Below are 22,608 nucleotides of genomic sequence, written 5' to 3' on the forward strand. Positions count from 1 at the left end.
TAACGATCTTATTTATGGTGTTTCTCTTTGTTATGCTGAAGCTTTGCCTTTGCTCTAATCAACCCTAGTATAAGCACTTTAGCTATAATGCTAAAAAATGTTATAGATCTTACAATATAAAAGGGCTCCTTCCTCTCTTAACCTGTAACTTCTCTCTCCCCCCCGTATCTCCCCGCCAAACCTTTGGCCTCCAAAGTCATTGCTTCCAATTCAAAAGACTTCATTAAATGTGATTTGGAATGCTGTACCAATGTCTTCTTTAAGGGAAAATATACTAAAGAAGTAGATATAAATAGAATAAATAGATGTATAAAATCGTATTGGAGAAGCTCAGAAGTGCTGCACTCAAGAAAAGCACGGCGATTGACAAGCAATTTAAGCTGGAGTGTGAAAGGATGCAGAAATAACAAGATTTGCATGAAAAAATATTGAGATCATGAGAACATCAAATTTAAACGAAAAACTCATGTGCCTCATGATTTAATCATGAGGGCTGACATTACTGTTATAACTTTCAATATCCTTGGCTTTTGAAAATAGTTCTATAATGAGGGTGGAGTATATTTATCTATACAGAAAACCAGTGTTATTTTATCCAGTCAGCTCATTACTACGAGAAACAGGGTTATAAGGATCTTAAATCTTAATCTGTATGTTGGGAAGCCCAAACATTATGAATGGCTGAGTCCTTATTTTGGCCAAGGACTCAAAGCAAAAGAGAAAAACTAAGTCAAGTTGTGAAACAATCCACTATTTAATCAATTATGATTAACCAACCCACAGAAAGCAAAAAGAAATTCAGTTTGATGTCAATACTTCTGTACTTATCTTATGAAAATTTTTAATAACTGGCCAGGAGCAAAGATGGAGATTCTGTCTATAGAAGTCATTTAAAGGGCTCCATATTGACCTGGGTAAATTTCATTGCTACAAATCAGGCAGCTGACATAAAGCAGGTCTTATTTTTCTTTCCTTTTTATTTTTTATGGCATAATAGGTGGTCTGAAAATCTAGTTGCACTTGTTATCTCAGAGGAGAAATGCAGTTCCGACTTCTGTTTATACTTTCATATCATACTGTATTGCTGTGAACCTGGATGGCACTTCCAGTGGGACGCCATGTTTAGCCCATGAATGAGAAGACTGTCACAATCAAAAGTGCTTCAGGCACAAACAGATTTGAAACAATCTTCCTACTGACTGGAAGAGAAAAGGCTGGTACTGAAGATCATTAAAGGTTCTATTGATGTGGTTTAGGGGGCACACATTTAGATTTTCAAATGTGTTTTACATTTGGAACAGTTTTACTTGCATTAAAGCTCAGTTGCTTTCCCTGAGAACTCTCCTTCTTGTCATCATTTGCAGAAGCTTTCACAGAGAACTTACTGTTCCAACTGGGAAGGAGGTGGGAGAGGTGGGAACGCAAAGCAGGCGTTTGAACTAGCTCTCTTGACTCAGAGATGCCGGGATCACCTGCTCCGCAACATTCTGCAGAGTGTGAAGCACAGAGATGAAAGGGGCCACCTGCAGTGTCCCAGAGGGGGGAAAAAAAGAAAAAGAAAAAAAAAAACTTTTTGGCATTTAAATGTGCTAGCAGTCTCTGATTTAAAAGGGAAAAAGGCTACCTATCAATATAAATTATATTGAAAGCAATTAGGCAGACAAGTCTCCATGTCATTTCTTGCTGTGCATTTGTGAATGTGCATATATGTGTACTCATCTGTTGTGGTGACATTTGCCTGACCACTTCATTGTAAAGACACCTTTTACACAACTTTTCTTTGTAGGAACATTTCTCCATACAGCATCTTATCACTGACATTTTATCATTAATGTTGTCAAGGGCATTTCATCATGCAGTACTCCACCATTGACATTTTATCAAAACGTCAGACTATGGTGGTAATAGCTCAGTGCTGACAATCAGTATACTAAACCCCTTAATTACATTATTACACATGCAATTAAGTTTTCCAGTTCCTGATGTAACACTATCCCTCTGAAAAGAGAGAAGACACCTTTTACATCTCGCTGCTCTGAATCTTTTAAAACAATTGTGAGAGTTTTACTTAACTAAAATACTGTATATTAATGTTGTATGTCCTCAAAATGTCTTTTAAGGCTATTTGAAAAGAATCTTCTATAGTAAGAGCGGGAAAACTATTGCCCTTGAGCCAAATCCACTCTGCCACTTATTTTAAAAAAAAAAAAAAAAAGTTTTATTGGAACAATCATGCCCATTTAACATGTTCTCTATAGCTGTTTTTGCACCACAGCCAGAGTTGAAGAATTACAAAAGAGATCTACTGACATACTAGGCCTAAAATATTTACTATTACAGAAAAGTTTGCCAATCCCTGTCCTAGAAGATGCTTATTTAAATTTTTTTTTAATGTTTTATTTATTTCTAGGAGAGAGAGAGAGAGACAGCGTGAGCAGGGGAGGGTCAGAGAGAGAGGGAGTCACAGACTGAAACAGGCTCCAGGCTCTGAGCTGGCAGTCAGCACAGAGCCCGACGCGGGGCCCGAAGACACGAACCGCGAGATCATGACCTAAGCGAAAGTTGGACGCTTAACTGACTAAGCCACCCAGGCGCCCCAGAAGATGCTTATTTAAAATGTGGGTCTTCAGACCTAACCCCATGCCATAGAATGTTACTAGAATTTGGTAACCTGTTTTTCAGCAACTATTACATAATATCTTCAACAGAATACATACAGTTATAAATTGGGAAGGATATACCACTGGAAAGGTATATAGTATAATGGTATAATGAAAGTATAATATCTTCACAAAAAAATAATTTGATGAAAATTCATAGCTCATCTGATTTCATTCATGCTCAACTATCTACTGTCTCTTTTACAAAAGAAAATAGTTATAGTGGATCCATCATTCATTGCCTAACCAACTAGTTGGTCCTAGCCTTGACAAAGTTATCTAAACAATATATACTCAACAGGTTAGTTCATTTTTAGCTTTGAAAAATCTTTAATTTTTGAATTAAGAAATTATGACAAATTCCTATAAAAATTCAAACAAAACTGGTGAAAATAATCATTGAAATTCCCCCCTGCCCAAGTCCCACATTTCAAATTCCTAGAGGTTACAACCATTCATTCAGTGTTTATCCTTGCAGAATCCTTTTTCTTTTCATCTCCAAGGAATCACTATGAGTATTTCATTTTACAAGGTCTTCCTACACCCTTCATATTTACATTTTCCCTCCACAGCTAGATTAATTGAATAACAAGACTCATTCAATAGAGCTTTGTTCAGTGTTGACTCTGAGCCAACTTCTGATAGTACATGACTGGTGTCCCAGGAAGGAATGGCTGTGAGCTGGGCTGGAAATCAGGTCAGTTGTGATACACATATTTCTCATTTGCTTCTTTCTTTTTGTTTCATACTCTTTTGCCCTCCTGACATTTACTTGCTTTAACCCTAAAGATTTTCTGCTTTCTCGGGTACATATCTCTTCTTCTCTCTCCCTTTCCATTTATTTCTATTCTCTTCCATTTGCTTTGGTTTTACAATTATAGGCAATCTATACATTTTCCCCTTAACACTGCCATCTCAACCAAAAGTCTTTATCCATGACTCTTTCAGTAAATAAATGTTACGCTGCCTCCTCTTCTATGAACATTTTCTGGGAAGGTGTTTTACAGCTGTCATAGTCATTTATAGTAACTTTACTAGTAGCTTCTTATTGCAAAGCAAGGCATGCGCCATCAGTTTTGTCTACTTTCCATGTTATTCTGCCTCTTCAAATAACAGATATTACCATAGGCATCCCTTCTATCTATGTCAAATTTAGTAAGCGATAGACCACCCTTTAACCTTGTTTTTAACTTTACATTTTCCTTTCAGCAACCATGCCTTTCTTTTCCGTGTTACCATTTACTTTACCTTGCTCTTCCTCATTTTCTGAACAATTATTTCTGTCCTTTCCCTGTATGTAATGAAATTTGTAAATACATCCAATATATTACTCTGCTCACTGAGCTTTGAAATTCAAAAATATTTACCTGTGAATTAAATCTGTATTGGTGAAACCTAGCTCTTGATCAATTGAGAAATATTGGCTTTTTACTGTCAGTTTACCTTCTGCAGTAAGAAACTTTGCAAAATGGATGTAATAGTTAATATGCATCAGAAACTGACTAAATAATATTTTTCTGTGCTTTTCACTTAATATCTTTTCTTTCTTCCTCTTTCTTCTTATAATGAAGATTAAAAAATGTCACTAGTACATTTTATTATAACATGCTACTTCTTGCTATTTTTTTCCAAATCCTATGATTTGTGACTCCAGGGTGTTTTGTATTTTATGTTGTATTTTTTAAAATTGAGATATAGTTGATATACATTCTGAGTGTTTTTGAAGTGGACCATCTTCTGGTCTTTGCTGGAAATGGACAGTCAGATAGGATTAGCAGTGAAACTGCCAGCAAAGGAGAAAAGGGGGGGGAAAAAAGGAGCAAGAAGGTAGCTGAATGGAATTGTGTATAAAACTAGAAACCAAGAATATTAAAATATCACTAGGTTTTTTTGTTTTGTTTTTGTTTATTTTTGTTTGTTTATTATAAAATCAGGAATAGAGAGGCATGCTGATAAACAATGGATAGCATAATGTGAAGTTTCTAAGAATCACTATATATGATGGCAACAGTCAGTCAAATGTTGGAAGTATGATCATTATTATATTTATTTCTTCAATAAAATTGTACAATGATTAATAGAATAGCATAAGAAATCTTCATAGACCTCTCCAGTCTCTCATCCCATAGATGAGAATGATAATGAAAACATTATTTTCTTACAATGTCCATGTACAAGATAAGGAAAAGAATAGGAGGGCTCCTTATATGCCTATCATTTACCTTCCTTCTTCTCCCCAACTTGAGTAGAAGTGGTCCGTTATGCCTTACCTGTATTTGGTACAATTCTCAATTAAAATGCTTCTCTGACTACACTGTAACTATTTGTATGCTTGTCTGTCAGCCCTACTAGACTGGAAGGCAGGTCAGAAATTGATGCTCATTTGTCTTTCATTCCCTAGTACCTGGCTTTATTTTCTCAAGAAATGTTTGATATATGGGTGGGTGAAGGATGAATGAGAGAGTAACAGTAGATAAGCAAGAAGACCATTCCCCTGCTTTTGTTATTATATGACAAATGACTAGAATATAATTAATATATTAACTTCCAATATTTTAATGCTACTCATTCCAGGTTTTTGTGTGACACTAAACCACAGAATCTGCTCAAAAGGAGCATGAGAGAATGAATGTCTTTGATTACTGAAAGGGGCTAACTACCATGACTAGGGCTCTGACTCATTAAAATAATAATAATAATAATATTTAAAATATATGAATGTTTACCATATGCCACATGTTATTAGAAGTACCTTATGAAGTAGGTTATATTTTCCCCATATTACCAAAGAGGAAACTGAGGCAACGAGTGGTCAAGTAATTACCTAAGAACACAATAGTCAATAACGTTACTGAATGATAATTCAGCATTATCATTATCAGATGAGATCAGAATATTCTCATGACTCTATGGCCCTTGACATTTATCACACTTTGTAATTGTACCTTTAGTTTTTTAATGTTAGCTAAAGTGTGCCTTTCCTACTATATTCTATACTTCCTCAAAGCAGGACTGTGTATGGTTTTGCTCATCTGACACATGGTAGGCACTCAATACTTCTTGAATGATTGACAACACTAGCTTCTCAAAGGCTAGCACCCCATAGATGTGGTACACAATAAGAGCAAATGGTCCTGGAATTCTATCTTTCTAAACACTCATTGAACATGAAGGATCCTAGAAGCATTAGTGGGAGGAGGTTTGACACTTAGAAGACATATACATGACTTTTAGTCTGCATGTTGTCAACAGTAGGAAGAACCTCAAATCTGAACACACTAGGACCTGACTGTGACACATTATTTTCCTCAAATTTTATAGAAGGGTACTTTAGCTTCTTCAGCCCTTTTGTTTTTCCTTATATTATCTGAAAGATAGCATCTCTTCACATTGGACTATTTTCTCCTGAAGCCCTGGTGAATTTTATCTTCTCTCCTTCAGCAGGTGATGTCCCTGACCATATGCAGAAACTGAAAGCTTCACAACATCAGTGCCCAGCTTCCTTACATAGCTAACAAGTCTCTTTGTACAGAAAATGTGGCTATATCCTCATGTTTCATTTTTGAAATTTTATTTATCCTTCAGTGGATTCTGGAGTCATTCTCTGGCTGTTTCTTAATCAGTTGTGTTCTTCCCTTCTTATCCCACCTTTCTTCATTTCCACAGGAGCCAGAGCATTCCTATAACCCCTTTGTGCTCCACTTAAACTGCATTTTACTCTAATCAAAACATTAACATCACAACATTTGCCAGTCAAGTGACTATTTCTTCCTACATCAATTTTTTCATTCTTTGGGAGAATTCAATCCAAAAAGCATTTTTAGAATATTTATCCGTCTAGATATAAGACACTTTGTGGGAATTAATAGATGAATAATGCTCTTAGGTTCCACCTCATGGAGCTTGCTTAAAGAGACTTTTGGGAGACCCAATACAAACAATAATAAAAGTCAGAATGAGTTCTTTTCTAAAATACACATAGAAAACTATTTTGAAAGATTAGTCTAGCCATAAAATGGATTCACAGAGGAGGTGGCTGAGTTGAGATTTAAAGGAAATGTGAGATTTTGACAGAAAGAAATGAGGAAGGAGAGGGAATAATCCAGATAGTAGGAGTATCACCAGAAAAGGCAGTGGTTATTGAATCCATGATACATTCAGAGACTAGTGAGTAGATGAAGATAGCAGTAATATCAAGATCATAGATCAGGTTGGGAAGATTGTTTAGGTCCTTAATTGTCTTAGTAAGAATTTTGGACTTTGTAGACATAAGAAGGCACCAATTTGAGCAGAAATATATCATGATTAACACCCAAGTTGAGGAAAATCACTTAGTGTGTATATCAAACAAATGAGAGAAAGTTTAAAATGGAGATGAGAATTCTAAAAAAGAATCTTTTATAGTAGTTTAAGTGAAAGAGAATTTTAACAAGGACTGTAGCAGGAGGAAGGGAAGTAGGAATGAATGAGATGCCATTAGGAAGTAGAATGGACAATTCTGAAAAATTAAGAAAGAAAAAGAGTAAAAGATGACAATATGTTATGGTTGCTCTGCACAGTAGAATCTCTACAGAATTTCTCTGACAGTCTCAAAAATTTCCACAGTACTTTTTCCAGGGAACCTTACCACCAGAAGTCATAACACTTCTACCTCTAAAGACAAAAACTGTGTAAATGTTCACAACAAAAAGAATGCAGTCAAATCTCTTACAGCTGGAATGACCCTAGAGATCTAATTTAACCTTAGAGCATCTACTACATCTCTCTTATTTTGTAGTTAATAAAGCCAAGGCACAGAAAATTGATGTGAGCCAGGACTGGATAAACATGACTGTTGTCTTCTGCTCCAGTACATTTCCATTCATTGCCCCTGTTTCTAATAATCTAAGAGTGAACTTCTTAGGAGAAATTAGTTGACAGTGTATGTGAGGGAAAACTAGACACAGAATAAAGGATCTGGGAAAAAAGAGTAAAAACTAAGGATAGGGACATTCAAGATGTACAAGGGCAAGAGAAATTAGACAAATATAACTGTATTTAATGTGTTACAATGGGTACTCCAAGACATGCCTATCAAATGTTATGTGCCAAAGCTTTGCCTAATGGCTCCTAGAAAGTATTTTTTTTAGACCTGATTCTGATTTCAGGCAATGTAAGCCATTTTCTAGTAATATGGAAAATAATTGTTTAATATCCTGCCAAATTTTACTCTTCAAATACAATATTAAATGTTCTCTTATATAAAATGATATTGCCATAATTAATTTACATTGTCTTACAAAACACAAAGTTTTCTTTGTCTTATCTATTTCCTTCCCTATTTTTCAACTTGTTTGATGAAGTGGAGAGGCTACACTAGGAGACATAGCTTAAATAGGGTCATACTGAGAAGAGCCGGTTTATTTCCTGATTTTTCTTTGTGTACTAAGTCATGCAACATACTAGAAATTTATTCTTACTAAGTGTATTTATGTGTTTTTAATCTTTTATCCTTTTTTCTTTTAACCATATTTATGCCGTGATAATAATACCCTGTTTTCTGTCACTTATTTTCCCCCATCTTTCGTCTTATCTCTTGATTTTGCATTTATAATTAATTCCTACCCATTTCACAATGAAAACAATTATTTGATGCCAAACCTCATACTGGAGTCTCCTACCCACCACCAACCCTCATATCTCTCAAACACAAAAGGGGATATAATGATACTCACTTTTTTTATACTTCTCTCTTTAGTAGGAAAAGGGGGAAGGGGGCTAAGATAGAGGTATTTAAAAAATGAAATCTTCCACATATTTATAATAAGGATCTTCATGCCATCAAGCCAGAATTGTTTATTCATTATTAGAACCCAGCGAAATGGCTTATGGTCTCCTCTGTATATTTCTACTTCTGCCTTAGGTTATTTCATCAAGACATGGGACATAATTAGTGTCTTTAATTTCACATTTCCTGAACTTCTACCTCCAGTAGAACTTCGAACTTCTACCTCCTTCTACCTCTATCTCTTTCCCTTTAATTCCCAACTATATAATCAACTGCCTATTTACTGTTTCTATTTTGATTTCTTATAGACATCAAAATTAATCTAAATTGTCCACTGAGTTTTGTAGTCCTGGTGAGTTCCCTAATGTCACTGAGTCTTGGTATTCTTATCTACAAATTGGGAAGAATGCTATCTACTTTAAAGGGCTGATGTTGGTATGGAATGAGTTCATGATCATAAAATATCCAGTACTGACAGGAATTGGCACATAATAGATGCTCAATGACTCTTGATGTCTTTCCTCCCTTCTTATTCTCTCTCATTCCTTCCATTCATTCCAGATCATTCCATTTCCCTGTCCCTACTTTATACACCTGTCTTATTTCCTGGTTCCCTGCTCTTTAATTCACAAGAAACTATACAACCACCTCTGTGTCCCAGGAAATAGTGATGCCACATATCTTCTTACTTATTTCCTCACCCACCAAACCCAACCAGCATCTGTGTGCAAAACAAATGAATAAAAAAAAAAAAAGAGTAGATAAACAGCAATTTTTTTAAGAACTGTTTTTTTCTGGTATATTTGACATTACTTTTGTATTCTTATGAATATAAATATATTTTGCTGTATATATAAAACTGATGGTTGTAACTGCTTGAAATTTCAGCACTTTCCAGTTATAGCTGAACAAAACTGCAGAACATTAGTTTCTACCTTGAAAGATGCATATGTTAATTACTATAACTGCCCAATCTCCATATACCAATATATTATATGGCTAATCCCTGACTGGGGTTTTCTACATTACTCTGAGAAATTGAGAATTGGTATTCTTAAATAAATGTTAAAACTATATTTGAACAAAATGAAATTATTTATCTTAAACATAAATACACCCTTGCTGAATATGCAGATAATGAGCACTAATGATAAACTCTAGCCTTGTAACAAAGCAGCTTAAAAATCTTTTAAGGTTTCTTTTCAAAAACATCACTCTCTCACTAAAAAACTGAGTAAAGTTTTACCAACAAAGAAACTCTTTAGATAAGTGGAAATGTTGTCTGCAGCTCTGCTTGCCAAGTGAAGAAAAGATAATGCCCAAGACATGCAAATCCAAGCTCATTGGGTGAAGAATATATTTCAAATGTGTTTCTAAAAACATTTATTACAAAACAGTCAGGTTTACCTTTTTGAATTGTTAGTTACTAAATCATATAAAAAGCTCATATTCTGAAGATTTTTCAGCTTGCTGTGAGCAAAATACTGTGTGTCAATTCACATTTGACACACTAAAATACTTTTAAAAATATTCTGAATTGGCCTTTTAAAAACAATTCAGGCATTCAACTTTATGTATTCACCTCTATTCCTACTTAAATATGAACATGTGAAAAAGAAGTTCACCAGGGGATAGATAATATGCAGCAATTTGAAGCAAGGAAACATGACTTGACATCTTGTCTGGTTGACAGAAAACCAAATAATAGACAGTTCACAATAGCAAAAACTGATGCTAGAACTGTTTCAGAGGATTATGTCCTGAAAGCATAAGTAACCCTTTGAATCAATTTCTGAGACTAGCTGTAGCAACCTAAGCTTGTGCTTCACATCCAATAGAGATGAGAAGAAAAAATAATCATTTTTATATGCTTTCATGAGCCATAATCTCCATAATGGATATATGGGAGTACTGGCCTTTAAGAGATAAAATGTCTTCTAGACTTGCTTCAACATTCAGAGCTTGTACTGTCTTTAGTCCCACAGCTTGCCTTCCTAAGAGTGGTCAGCAGGCATTTATTCACTAGCCTGGCTGGATGCCATGTCTATATACCCATGTAAGGCAATGCAACTGGAGAACGGAGAAGGGATCTCTCAAGCAGTGTGCATATATTCTAACTGTACAGGAATTTAAATTAAGAAGATATATGAACAGAATAGAATTAATGTGTTCATTACATATATATTAATAGGGAGAGTCTATGTTCAGGGTCCTGAGTGTTCAAAGGTAAATGAAACTCATTCTCTTTTCCTACAGCACAAGTTTATCCAGTGGTATTGTCTAAAAAGATGGTTTTTAAAAATCAAAACATATAAATAAATAAATAAATAAATAAATAAATAAAAGACAGTTCAGCACATTCTTAGGTGGTTTAACTCTCAGAAAATATTTTTTTACCATCTATTAGGAATTTGTAGTAATATTCCCATTTTGCAGTCATCTTCCTCTCCATTATTTTTATTTCTTCTAATATTACCCTTTGGAGGAGATAGTAAGAAGTTTATTTCTTCTACTTGAAACCCTTTCAAGCATTGAAAATTATTATTATGTCATAGCTATACATTTTTAATTTTGCCTATTTTTGTCTTTTACTGCTGAAACTCCCCTATTTATAGTAATCATTTGAGGTTTGTCCAATGCTTTTCAGACCCATTACTATCCTGATTGTACCTCTGGATTCTTCTGTCATGACTGTTCTTTTTTGGGGTTATCCAGAATTGAAAGCAGTGTGGATTCTAGTCTGACAGTAGAGTCCATATCCTGAACTTTATTATCCATGGTCACATTTCTTTTGATGTGACCCCTGAGAACATTAGTTTTTAAATGGCTTTGTGATACTTGGACTCCCACTGTGTCTTTGACTAATGAAAATTCTTGAAAACAAGAACATCTCTAAATCTCCTGTTGAGGACATTAGCAAAATGGCAGCAAAGGAATTTCTAGTGTTTGACCCCCACCTGCTGCCCTGCAACATCAATTTGAGCAAGCTATTTGTGCATGAAAATACCTTCAAGAGAGCTAAGAATTCCAGGTGGTGGATTACTTCACTTGAATGAAGCACAGAAATAAAAAAAAGAGCTTTGAGAAGTGTAGGAAAGATAAAACCACATTATCCCCATCACTTTCTCCCAACCCAACACAGAGAGAGTCCTGTCTTGTGAAAGAAGAAGTGTAAAGCAAGTGCCTTGACTTCACTACAAACCCCTGAGCTGACACACTCTGACACCAGACCAACTCAAGGAACTAGGTGGCTCCCTATAGGCTCCTTCAAACACAGATACCAGGCTAATCCCAGTGCCTGCTGGCTGTGGTGGCCCTGGTTGGCTTCCATGTCCCCAGGCTACCAGCAGGCTGTCATAAATCTATACCCATATTCGTCCTGGTGTAAGTCAGTTCCTGCAGCCCCGCGGCCCCAGGGTCCTGACAGATTCCAATAATTCCAGACTCTAGGCAGATACCACAAACCCAGTTCCACCACCAGGTCTACTACCAGAGACCCATGCTTTCAACACACCCCAGAACTAGGCCAGCCCCTACAGTGCCTGGCACACCTCTCACTCCACTTCCAGGCTAGTCCCTGTAACCCACACTCCAGATTAGACCTGTAAAACCAGGCTTGTAGCCCATTCATGCTTTAGTCCAGCTCCCATGGTCTCCACCTCAAGATCAGTCCCCCAAAATTCAGGCTTCTGTTCCGCCCCAGTGCCAGACCAACCTCTTGGTAGACCTCTAAGGCCCCAAGTTATAGGCTGACTGACTTACAACTTCAGACTTGACGCTTAACTTAGCACCAGTCTGGCCTCTGTGGACCAACCTGTAAGCCAATTCCTATAAAATCAGATTCCTAACTCATTCCAGGACTAGAGTAGCCCCTGTGAAACCAAGCACTAGGCCCATTCCAGAGTTTCCCAGCACCTATTTGGTCTATTTGAACCCAGGACTACCCAGTTCCCAGGCCTATCACTATAGACTCAATCACTAGCCCCACCCAGTGAACTCAGTCTCTAGGGTCAACCCTGCAGACACAGGCAACAGGCTGGTAGCCACATAACCCCTGCACAGAGCTTCTTTGTTGACCAAAGCACCAGACCTGCCTACCCAAAGACTTCAGCAATAGACCTACCTAGGGACACCACTAGATGGTCCACCTAGAATCTTTGGATGGGTTGAGTGGTGAAGAGCTTTGCCCACTGAAGCCAGTCTACAAAGACTGCAAAAGGTGTCTGCTTCATCAAGTGTGCAGACATCAATATAAGGCCATGAGGGTCATAAATAATCAAGAAAACATAACACCACCAGAAGAAACTAACAAAACTCCACTGACTTATACTAAAGAAATGAAGGTCAGTAAATAGTCTGACAAAGAATTCAAGATAATCCTCCTAGAGAAATTCAGTGAATTATTAAAAAAAAACATAAGTAGAAAAATGAAATTTGGAAAACAATGTGTGAGCAAAATCAGAAATTCAACAAAAATAGAAACCAAGAATAACAATAGCAATAATAATAAATCAGAAATTCCAGAGTTGAAGAATACAATGAATAAAGTGAAGAATTTAATAGAGAGCTTCAACAACAGACTCAACTAAGCTGAAGTAGGAATTGGTAAACTTTCAGACAGGTCATATGAAATCATCCAGTCAGAAGAACAAAAAGAAAAAAGAATGAGAAAGAGTGAAGAAAGGCTACATAAAAAATGGGATACCATTAAAGGGGGAAAAAAAAAAGTCTATATATTATTATAGTCCTAGAAGGAGAAGAAAGGAAGAAAGAGGCAGAAAGCTTATTAAAGGAATAATGGCTGAGAATTTCCCAATGTAATTGGACATTCAATATCAAGAAGCTAAAAGGTTATATAAAAATATCAACTCAAAATGATCTTCTCAAAGACACATTATATTACAACTGTTTGAAATCAAAGACAAAAAGAGAATTTTAAAAGCAGCAAGAGAAAAAATCACACAAATGAGGGAAACTCTATAAAGCTATCTACAGATACCTCAGCAGAAACCTTACAAATCAGGAAAGAGTGGAATGATTAAGAATACTGTATTCAGCAATGTTATCTTTCAGACAAAGAGAAAAAGAAAAAGACTTTCACCAAATAAACAATATTTGAGGAAATTTGTCATCACTAGATCTGTGTCACAACAAATGCTAAAAGGAGTTCTTTACGTTGAAATGAAAAGATGTTAATTAGCAACATGAAATTATAAAACCTACTAGTAAAGGTAAACATGTAGTCAAATTTGAAACACTTTAATACTGTAATATAATTGTGTTAATCACTTACCTCTAGTATAATGGTTTAAAAGAGAAAAGTTTTAAAAATAACTATAGCTACAATAATTTGTTAATGGATGCACAATAAAAAGAGGTAATTGTGACATCAATAACATAAAATATGAGGGCAGTAAAAAAGAATTTTTATATGAGATCAAAGTTAAGTTGTTATCAGCTTAAAATAGATTATTGTATGTTCAAGATGTTCTATGTAAGCCTTAGGGTAACCACAAAGCTAAAACCTACAATAGAAACACAAAATTAAAAAAAGTAAGGAGAGAGAGAGAGAGAGAGAGAGAAGGAGAGAATCAAAGTATACTACTACAGAAAATTGTCAATTCACAAAGAAAGAGCAAAAGAGGAAGAAACAAAGAACCACAAAATAGATACAAATCAATTAATAAGATGGAATTAATACCTTCCTATCTATCAATAATTATTTTAAATATAAAGAGATAGGGGTAACTGGGTGTCTCAGTCGGTTAAGCGTCCAACTTCGGCTCAGGTCATGATCTCACAGTTTGTGGGTTCGAGCCCTGTGTCGGGCTCTGTGCTGACAGCTAGCTCAGAGCCTGGAGCCTGTTTCAGATTCTGTGTCTCCCTCTCTCTCTGACCCTTCCTTGTTCACATTGTCTCTATCTCAGAAATAAATTTTTTAAAAAATTTGAAAAAATAAATAAATATAAAGAAATAAAATTATCCAAGCAAAAGGCATAGAATGGCTGAATAAATTTAAAAAACAGACCCAGTTATATGCTGCCTATAAGAGACTCACTTTAAATTTAAGGATATACATAGGCTTGAGTGAAGAGATGGAAAAAGATATTTCATGAAAATGAAAACCATAAGAGATCAGGAGTAGTTATACTTATAGTAGACAAAATGGACTTTAAGTCAGAAACAGGAACAGGACACAAAGATCAAAAGGAGAACTTTCTTACACTGTTGGTGGAAGTGCAAACTGTGCAGCCATTCTGGAAAACAGTATGGAAGTTCCTCAAAAAGTTACAATTAGAACCACCCTATGATCCAGCAATTGCACTGCTAGGTATTTACCTAAAGGATACAAAAATACTAATTCTAAGGGATACATGCATGTCAATGTTTATAGCAGCATTGTCAACAATAGCCAAATTATAAAAAGAGCCCAAATGTCCATCAACTGATGAATGGATAAAGAAGAGGTTGGTGGAATACAATATATGTATAATGGAATATTTATTACTGATCCATAATAAAGAATGAAATCTTGCCATTTGCAACAATGTGGATAGAGCTAGAGAGTATTATGTTAAGCAAAATAAGTAGACAAATACCATATTTCACTCATATATGTAATTTAAAAAACAGAACAAAGGATCATAGGAGAACAAAATAGAGAATAAAACCAAGAAATAGACTACTAGACCCTTCACTATAGGGAAAAAAGTGATGGCTACCAGAGGGGAGGTAAGTAGGTAGATGGGTTAAGTAGGTGATGGAGATTAGGGAGTACATTTGTTGTGATGAGCACCTGGTGTTGTATGTAAGTGTTGAATCACTAAATTGTAAACCTGAAACTAAAAAGAAGAAAAGGAAGAAGAAGAAGAAGAAGAAGAAGAAGAAGAAGAAGAAGAAGAAAAGAAAGAAAAGAGATAAAGATTACTATATAATGATAAACATGTCAGTTTATCAAGAGGGCATAGCAGTTATGAATATATATACATCCAACATTGAAGCACTTAAATATATTAAGCATACACTAATAATTCTGAAGGGAGAAATAGACAACAATATGATAATAGTAGTAGACATCAATATCCCAATTTCAACACTGGATGGGTCATGTAGACATAAAATCAATAAGGAAACATTGGATATGAACTATACCTTAGACCAAATGGACCTAACATATATATATAGAATAGTCCACCCAATAGTGGAAAAATATACATTCCTCTCAAGTGCACATGAAACATCTTCCATGATAGATCATATGTTAGGCCATCAAACTAGCCTTAGCAAATGTAAAAAGATTGAAAGCATACCAAGTATCTGTTCAAACAACAATGATATAAATCTAGAAATCCATAACAGGAGGAAAACTGGAAAAATTCATGTAAGTACAGAAATTAAACAACACACTCTTAAACAACCAATGTGTTGCAGAATAACTCAAAAGGGGGTCGCCTGGGTGGCTTAGTCGGTCGAGTGTCCAACTTTCGCTTAGGTCATGATCTCGCGGATTGTGGGTTCGAGCCCCGCGTCAGGCTCTGTGCTGACTGCCAGCACAGAGCCTGGAGCCTATTTCAGTCTGTGACTCCCTCTCTCTCTGACCCTCCCCTACTCACGCTGTCTCTCTCTCTCTCTCCTAGAAATAAATAAAACATTAAAAAAATTAAAAAAAAAAACTCAAAAGGAAAATTTTAAAAATTCTTGAAACAAATGAATTGGAAACATACCATACCAAAATTTATGGGAATCAGCAAAAACTGTTCTAAGATGGAAGTATGTAATAAATGACAACATAAAAAAATAAAGATCACAAATAAAGAACATAACTTTAATTCCTTTAATTTCATAATTCCTTTAACACCTCAAGGAATGCAAAGAGAAGAACAAACTAAACCCAAAGATATCAGGAGGACAGAAATAACAAAGGTCAGAGCAGAAATAAATGAAATAGAGAAGAGAAAACCATTAGAAAATACCACAAAACTAAAATATTGGTTTTTTTTAAAATATAAGTTCTATGCCCAATGTGGGGCTTTTTTGGGAGCCATTCTGAGCCCACTAGTCGAGAAAACTCCTGGTGAGGTTAAAGCAAGTTTGCACGGTCTCTTGCCAATCAGATGATGACCGATATCCATCCCCACTCAATTATTTCTCTTTGAGCACTGACCCCTAGGGTACCTTGTTGATCAATATCGGGAGTGACTTGTCCCCTTATTCCGGCCCTGGTATGATGATTGCACCTTGTGAAGGAACTTATTGTGGGAACTTCTTCTTTTGATTATGGGAACAGACATCATGTCTCCAGAAGGTCCTGTTTCCCTCCATACTTTCCCTTGAGCTATGAACAGGCTCATGACCCCTAGTCATAAAAGATTGACCTTTACATGTACAATTCTGTTTCTACCATTGCATTAGTCCAAGATGTTCATACAGCTCAACATGCAAATCAACTAACCAAAAATGTCTTTCATGCCCTAGCTATTCAAGAAATCATAAAAGTAGATACAAAGGTAAATGCACTCGAAGAGGCTATTCTATGCATTGGAAATGAGCTAAACTCTTTAAAGGTATGGTTGGCTCTCTGGTGCCATAAAGCATATAACTGGAAAATCAAGTCTTGCCCAGAGACAAAGAGCCTAACTTAGAGAAAAGGAACAGATAAGGGCAGAAGATAAGTTAGTACATACACCTTTGCTAACTGATGGTGTATAGCAACCCATTCCCTAAGACCTACTTTCCACAAACACCTTCCCTTAACCTGGCAGCTGTGATGAGGATGGATAAGAGTATCTACAAACCTATGACTAAATCTTAGTGTTAATAAAATATGAACAACTTGTTATTTTCTTAGTTACTCAACATCAATATAATTGGGGCAGTTCTGCAAGAAGACTTCTGTAAAGCCTGTTTCTGTACATTTTCCAAAAACATCTTATCACAAAGAGCTATCCATTGTAAAAATTCCATTTCCTGATGCCACATTAACATTTGACCTATAAATAAAGACACCAAAACCGACAGGACGGAGATGCCTGCCTGGTGATCAGAAAGGATCTCGAGGCTCTCTCACTCTCTCTCTTGCGCTGACACCATCCATCCTTCAGGGACCCCTGGTCCTGCTGGAGCCGGCCTCTGACAGGGCTTGAACTCAAGACCCTAGGATAATGACTCGTATGCAGAAACTGACTGAGCCAGCCAGGCGCATACAAATCTAAAATTCAAAATATAGCTAGTTTTTTAAAAAGATAAGCACAAGTGACAAAACTGTAGATAGATTAACTTACAGAGAGAAGTTTCAAATAAATAAAATTAGATATTAAAGAGGAGACATTACAACTGACACCAGAGAAATAAAAATAATCATAAGAGACTACTACTATAAAGAATGATAGGACAATTACATAACCTAGAAGAAATGGATAAATTCCTTAGAAACATAAAACCCACCAAGACTGAATCACGAAGGAACAGAAAATTTCAAAAGACCAATATCAATTAAGTAGAATTGTATCAGTAATCAAAAACTTCTCAATAAAGAAATCCTAGGATTCAATGGTTTCACTGGTAATTCCAAACATTTACAGAACTAACACCAATCATTTCCAATCTCTTCCAAAAACTGAAGAGGAGAGAATACTGTCACACTCATTTTATGAAATAAGTATTGTCTTGATATCAAAGCCAGATAAATATACCATATATATAAAAACTTACAGTCCAATATCCCTGATGAATATAGATACAATATTTCTCAAGAAAATACTAGCAAACCAAATTCAGCATTATATTAAAAGGATAATACCTCATGATCAGGGAGATTTATCCCTGAGGTGCAAGCACAGTTCAACACATGCAAATCAATAAATGTGACACACCATATTTAACAGAAAGAAAGACTTTAAGAATCATACAATTATCTGAATAGATTCAGAAAAAACACTTGACAAAATTAAACACCTTCGTCATAAAAACTCCCAACAACCTAGGGATAGAGGAAACTTACTTTAACAGAACAAAGGTCATATAAGGCAAACTGATACCTAATATCATACTCAATGTCAAAAGTTTGAAAGCTTTCTTTCTAAGATTCGGAACAAACCAAGAATGCCCAGTCTCACCACTCCTATTGAACATAATATTGGAAGTCTTAGGCAAGAAAAAGAAACAAATGTCATCTAAATCTGAAAATAACAAACAAAACTGTCACTGTCTTATAGATAGGATCTTATATACAGAAAATCTTAATGACTCCACCAAAAAACTGTTAGAACTAATCAATAAATTCAGTAGAGTTGCAAATACAAAATCAACATACAAAAATCAGTTGTATTTCCATCCACTAATAACAAACTATCTGAAAAGAAATGAAGATCCTATTTACAATGGCATCAGAAAGAATACAGTATCTTGGAATAAATTTGACCAAGGAGGAAAAGATATTTACACTGAAAACTGAAAGCTTTGATGATAGAAATTGAGGAAATGCAAATAAATAGATGCCCCATGTTAATAGATTAGAAGAATAAAATTGTTAAAATTTTCACACTACCTGAAGCCATCTATAAATTTCATGCAAATTCTATCAAAATCCCATTGCATTTTTCCCAGAAATAAAATAAACATACTAAGATTTATCTGGAACAACAAAAGACCAAGAAAACCCAATTCAATCACAAGAACAAAGAACAAAACTGAAGGCATCACAAATTATATTCAAACTGCATTTCAAACAATATTACAAAGCATTAATAATAAAAATAGTATAGTACTGTCATAAAAACAGGCATATATGACAAGAGAACAGCATAGAGAGCCCAAAATAATCCCACACATATACAGTCAACTGATATTTGATATGGGAACAAAGAATATTCAATGGGAAAAGGACAGTTTCTACAACATATGGTGTTGGAAAAATAGGATATACATATGCAAAATAATAAACTGAATTTCTACCTCATACCATTCACAAAAGTCAACTCAAAAGGAAATAAATACTTACATGTAAGCCTTAAAACTGTAAAACTGCTAGAAGAAAACATAGGAAAAAAGTCCCTTGACTTTGGTCTTGGGAATATTAGACGTGATACCCATATGTGATATGAGTGACCCAAGTGTCCACCAGTAGATGAGTGGATAAATTAGAAGTGGTATATATAAAATCTGCCTAGATAGATAGATAGATAGATAGATAGATAGATAGATAGATAATATTGACAATATATATTATGGAACACTATTTGACCATAAGAAAGAATGAGATCTTGCCTTTTGCAACAACACTGGTGGACCTAGAGTGTAACATACTAAGTGAAATAAGTTAGACAGAGAAAGACAAATACTGTATGTTTTTATTTATATGCAAAAACTAAAATGAAAAGCTCACAGAGAATTTAATTTGGTTGCCTGTGGTTAGGGGTATGGGGGAACAGAGGAGACATTGGTCATGAGTATAAACATCTAGCTGTCATATGAATATGGCTTAGGGACCTAATATGACCATAATTAACAATACTGTATTTATTATATAATTGAAATTGTTAAGAGAATAAATCTTAAATTTATTGCAAAAAAATTATGTCACCACATACACAAAAATGTGTAATTATGTGAAGGAATGAATTAACTAATCTTACTGTGATAATCATTTCATGATATATATGTGTGACCAATCATCATATTGTATACCTTACTTTTACATATGCTGTATGTCAATAATATCTCAATAAATTCAGAGAGCAAATAAATAATGAATGTATTCCTGACACAAATTCATGCTTGGTACCTACTAGTTGCTAAATAATTAGTTGTTAAATAAGTAAATGAATAAATTTTGAATCTTATATTTGATTTTTTTTAATGAATGCATGACTTGTAGTGAATTTTGTCCTTTGGTTTTGGTCTATAATTTCAGATACTAATTAATATCTGAACTAGTTTTCCTAATTGTATGTTATTCACAACATTGAAAAGCATGTCTTCCATATCTTCATTTGAGCTGATGTTAATTATATCTGAATTGCTTGACCAAGTAGCTTTGTCTATACTTATATCTTTCAATAATAATTCAAATTTATTCTTCCCTCTCTACCCTTCACACTTGTAGAAGAAGTAATGTTCACCAAATTTTCCATTTATCCATCTTCATATCCTGGGACCTTTACAGTAGTATAAGTTGGCTCTATTCTATATGTATTGACTGGATCAGAAACTCTGGGAGTGGAGCTCAGTAAATTTGTGTTTTAACGTGTCCTCCAGGTGATTCCATTGTACACTGAAGTTTGAAAATTTTATGTATCGCCTGTTCTGACCAAAGAAATACCTAGCCATTTTTTGATCAACATAATGAACATAAGCTCCACAGTAGAGATATTTTGTTTTTCTGTTCAGTGCTATATCCTTATCAAATAAAATATATATAGAAGTTGTTCAATAAATGTTTAATAAACATTATACATTTTTGTCCACAGTAAATCATCACAACTTGAGATATTCTTCTTTCCTATCTTCTAAAAAGTAGCTTTGCCTAAATCAGAACTGACTCTAAAAGAAGAAAATGAAATGAAGTATTGTAGAGAAATCAATTGATTTGAAAGATCTTTTACTTTCTTAAAGTTTTTTTATCATTATGAGTATTTTTTTGAAAGAAAGATTATTCTATAGTGATTAATTACCTTAGATTGTTTTTCAAAATTCTAAGAAAAAATTCTTACATGATTTTCCCTAGAAGTTGGTAATTTACAGTTTCTCTTGGTAGCCATGAGAATGTAACTTTCCAACATCCATCCACAGGAGTGTAAATAACCAAGAACCACGGCTGCTGAGTTCTGAAATCTATCACTGTATTTGTACTGAGGCAAATGTTATCCATAGACTGTTCAGAGCAGTAACTAAGTGTGATGGAAATACTGACACACCTCTTACCTGAGAGACTTTTCTGACTGCCAACTTTGTTTGAAAAGTCCCCAATAGCTTGGCAGAGCTCTTCTTCAATGGCATGGCAGTCTACAGAATTTCCACTCAACCTTCCTTTCTTCTTTTACTCCATCAGACTTGTAATCATCTAAGTTCAACCACTAATTTGAATCTAGTTATATTTAGGAAATTTGGTGACTTCTCTAAGCATGTGAAAGAAGGAAATATTATAGTATAATAATCATTTTAAACAAATTTGATGAGGGCCCCAATATCATGGCAAGAAAAAAAATTTAGGAATGATGACAAAGGAAGGCACATAAAATAACCATTTAATATAGCTGATCCATCTAAACCAGGTAAGAATTTTTATTCAGCTTTATTCTTAAGAACAGAAATTTGTATGTGATAGGACTTATTTAAGACTTTTTCCTTTTCACCCTCTATTCACTGCCAGAATTCTCCCATTTCTAGCTTATGTTTAAAACTCCGCAATTAACACTTCCATTTTTGACAATGTTTTCGTGTCCTATAATGCACATGAAGGGTGTTTTGAATTGAGATCACATTTTCAATTATATATATATATATGTGTAATATATATATAATTAAATATAACATATTTTATAACATATTTTAGTAACTCTTAATAAGAAAATATAGTGGATAGAACAGATGAGGATACTTGAGACCTAAATAATTGTTCATTGAAGACAGATAGCACTGACTGTAGTGACTCAGGAAATTAGGTATAAAAGTGAGTCTAAGTATACTGAAAACTTACTTTTATACAGAGTTGGTGTTCCTAATAATTTATAACTACTACATTTATTAGGAATGAGTTGAGCAGCAAATATAAGAAATTCTGACCAAATACAGTATAAAAAATTGTTTTTTGCCTCACATAACCAAAAATCTAGAGATAGCAGTCTGGTGTTGGCACAGTGGCCACTGGGGTATTGATATAGGTCCTTCTACTTTGTCATGTTTAAATGACCCACTTTCATCCTTATGGTTGTTACCTCATAATCACAGTATGGCTGCTATATTTCTAGAATTATGTCCACATTGTAAGCAGGAAGAAGGAAGGATCAAGGGATCTTCCAGCCAGGTCTATCTATTTTTATCAAGAAAACAAAAACTGACCCAACATAATTCCATTTATATCTCATTAATCAGAATTGTGCCACACAGCCAATCCTAGCTAGAAGATAGTAAAGAAAAAAGTGTTGCGTGTTCACTCTAACCACATATATAATATTAAAAGTG

Source organism: Hyaena hyaena, unplaced genomic scaffold, assembly GCF_003009895.1.
Source record: "Hyaena hyaena isolate Hyena2069 unplaced genomic scaffold, ASM300989v1 scaffold_460, whole genome shotgun sequence".
NCBI classification, from domain to species: domain Eukaryota; kingdom Metazoa; phylum Chordata; class Mammalia; order Carnivora; family Hyaenidae; genus Hyaena; species Hyaena hyaena.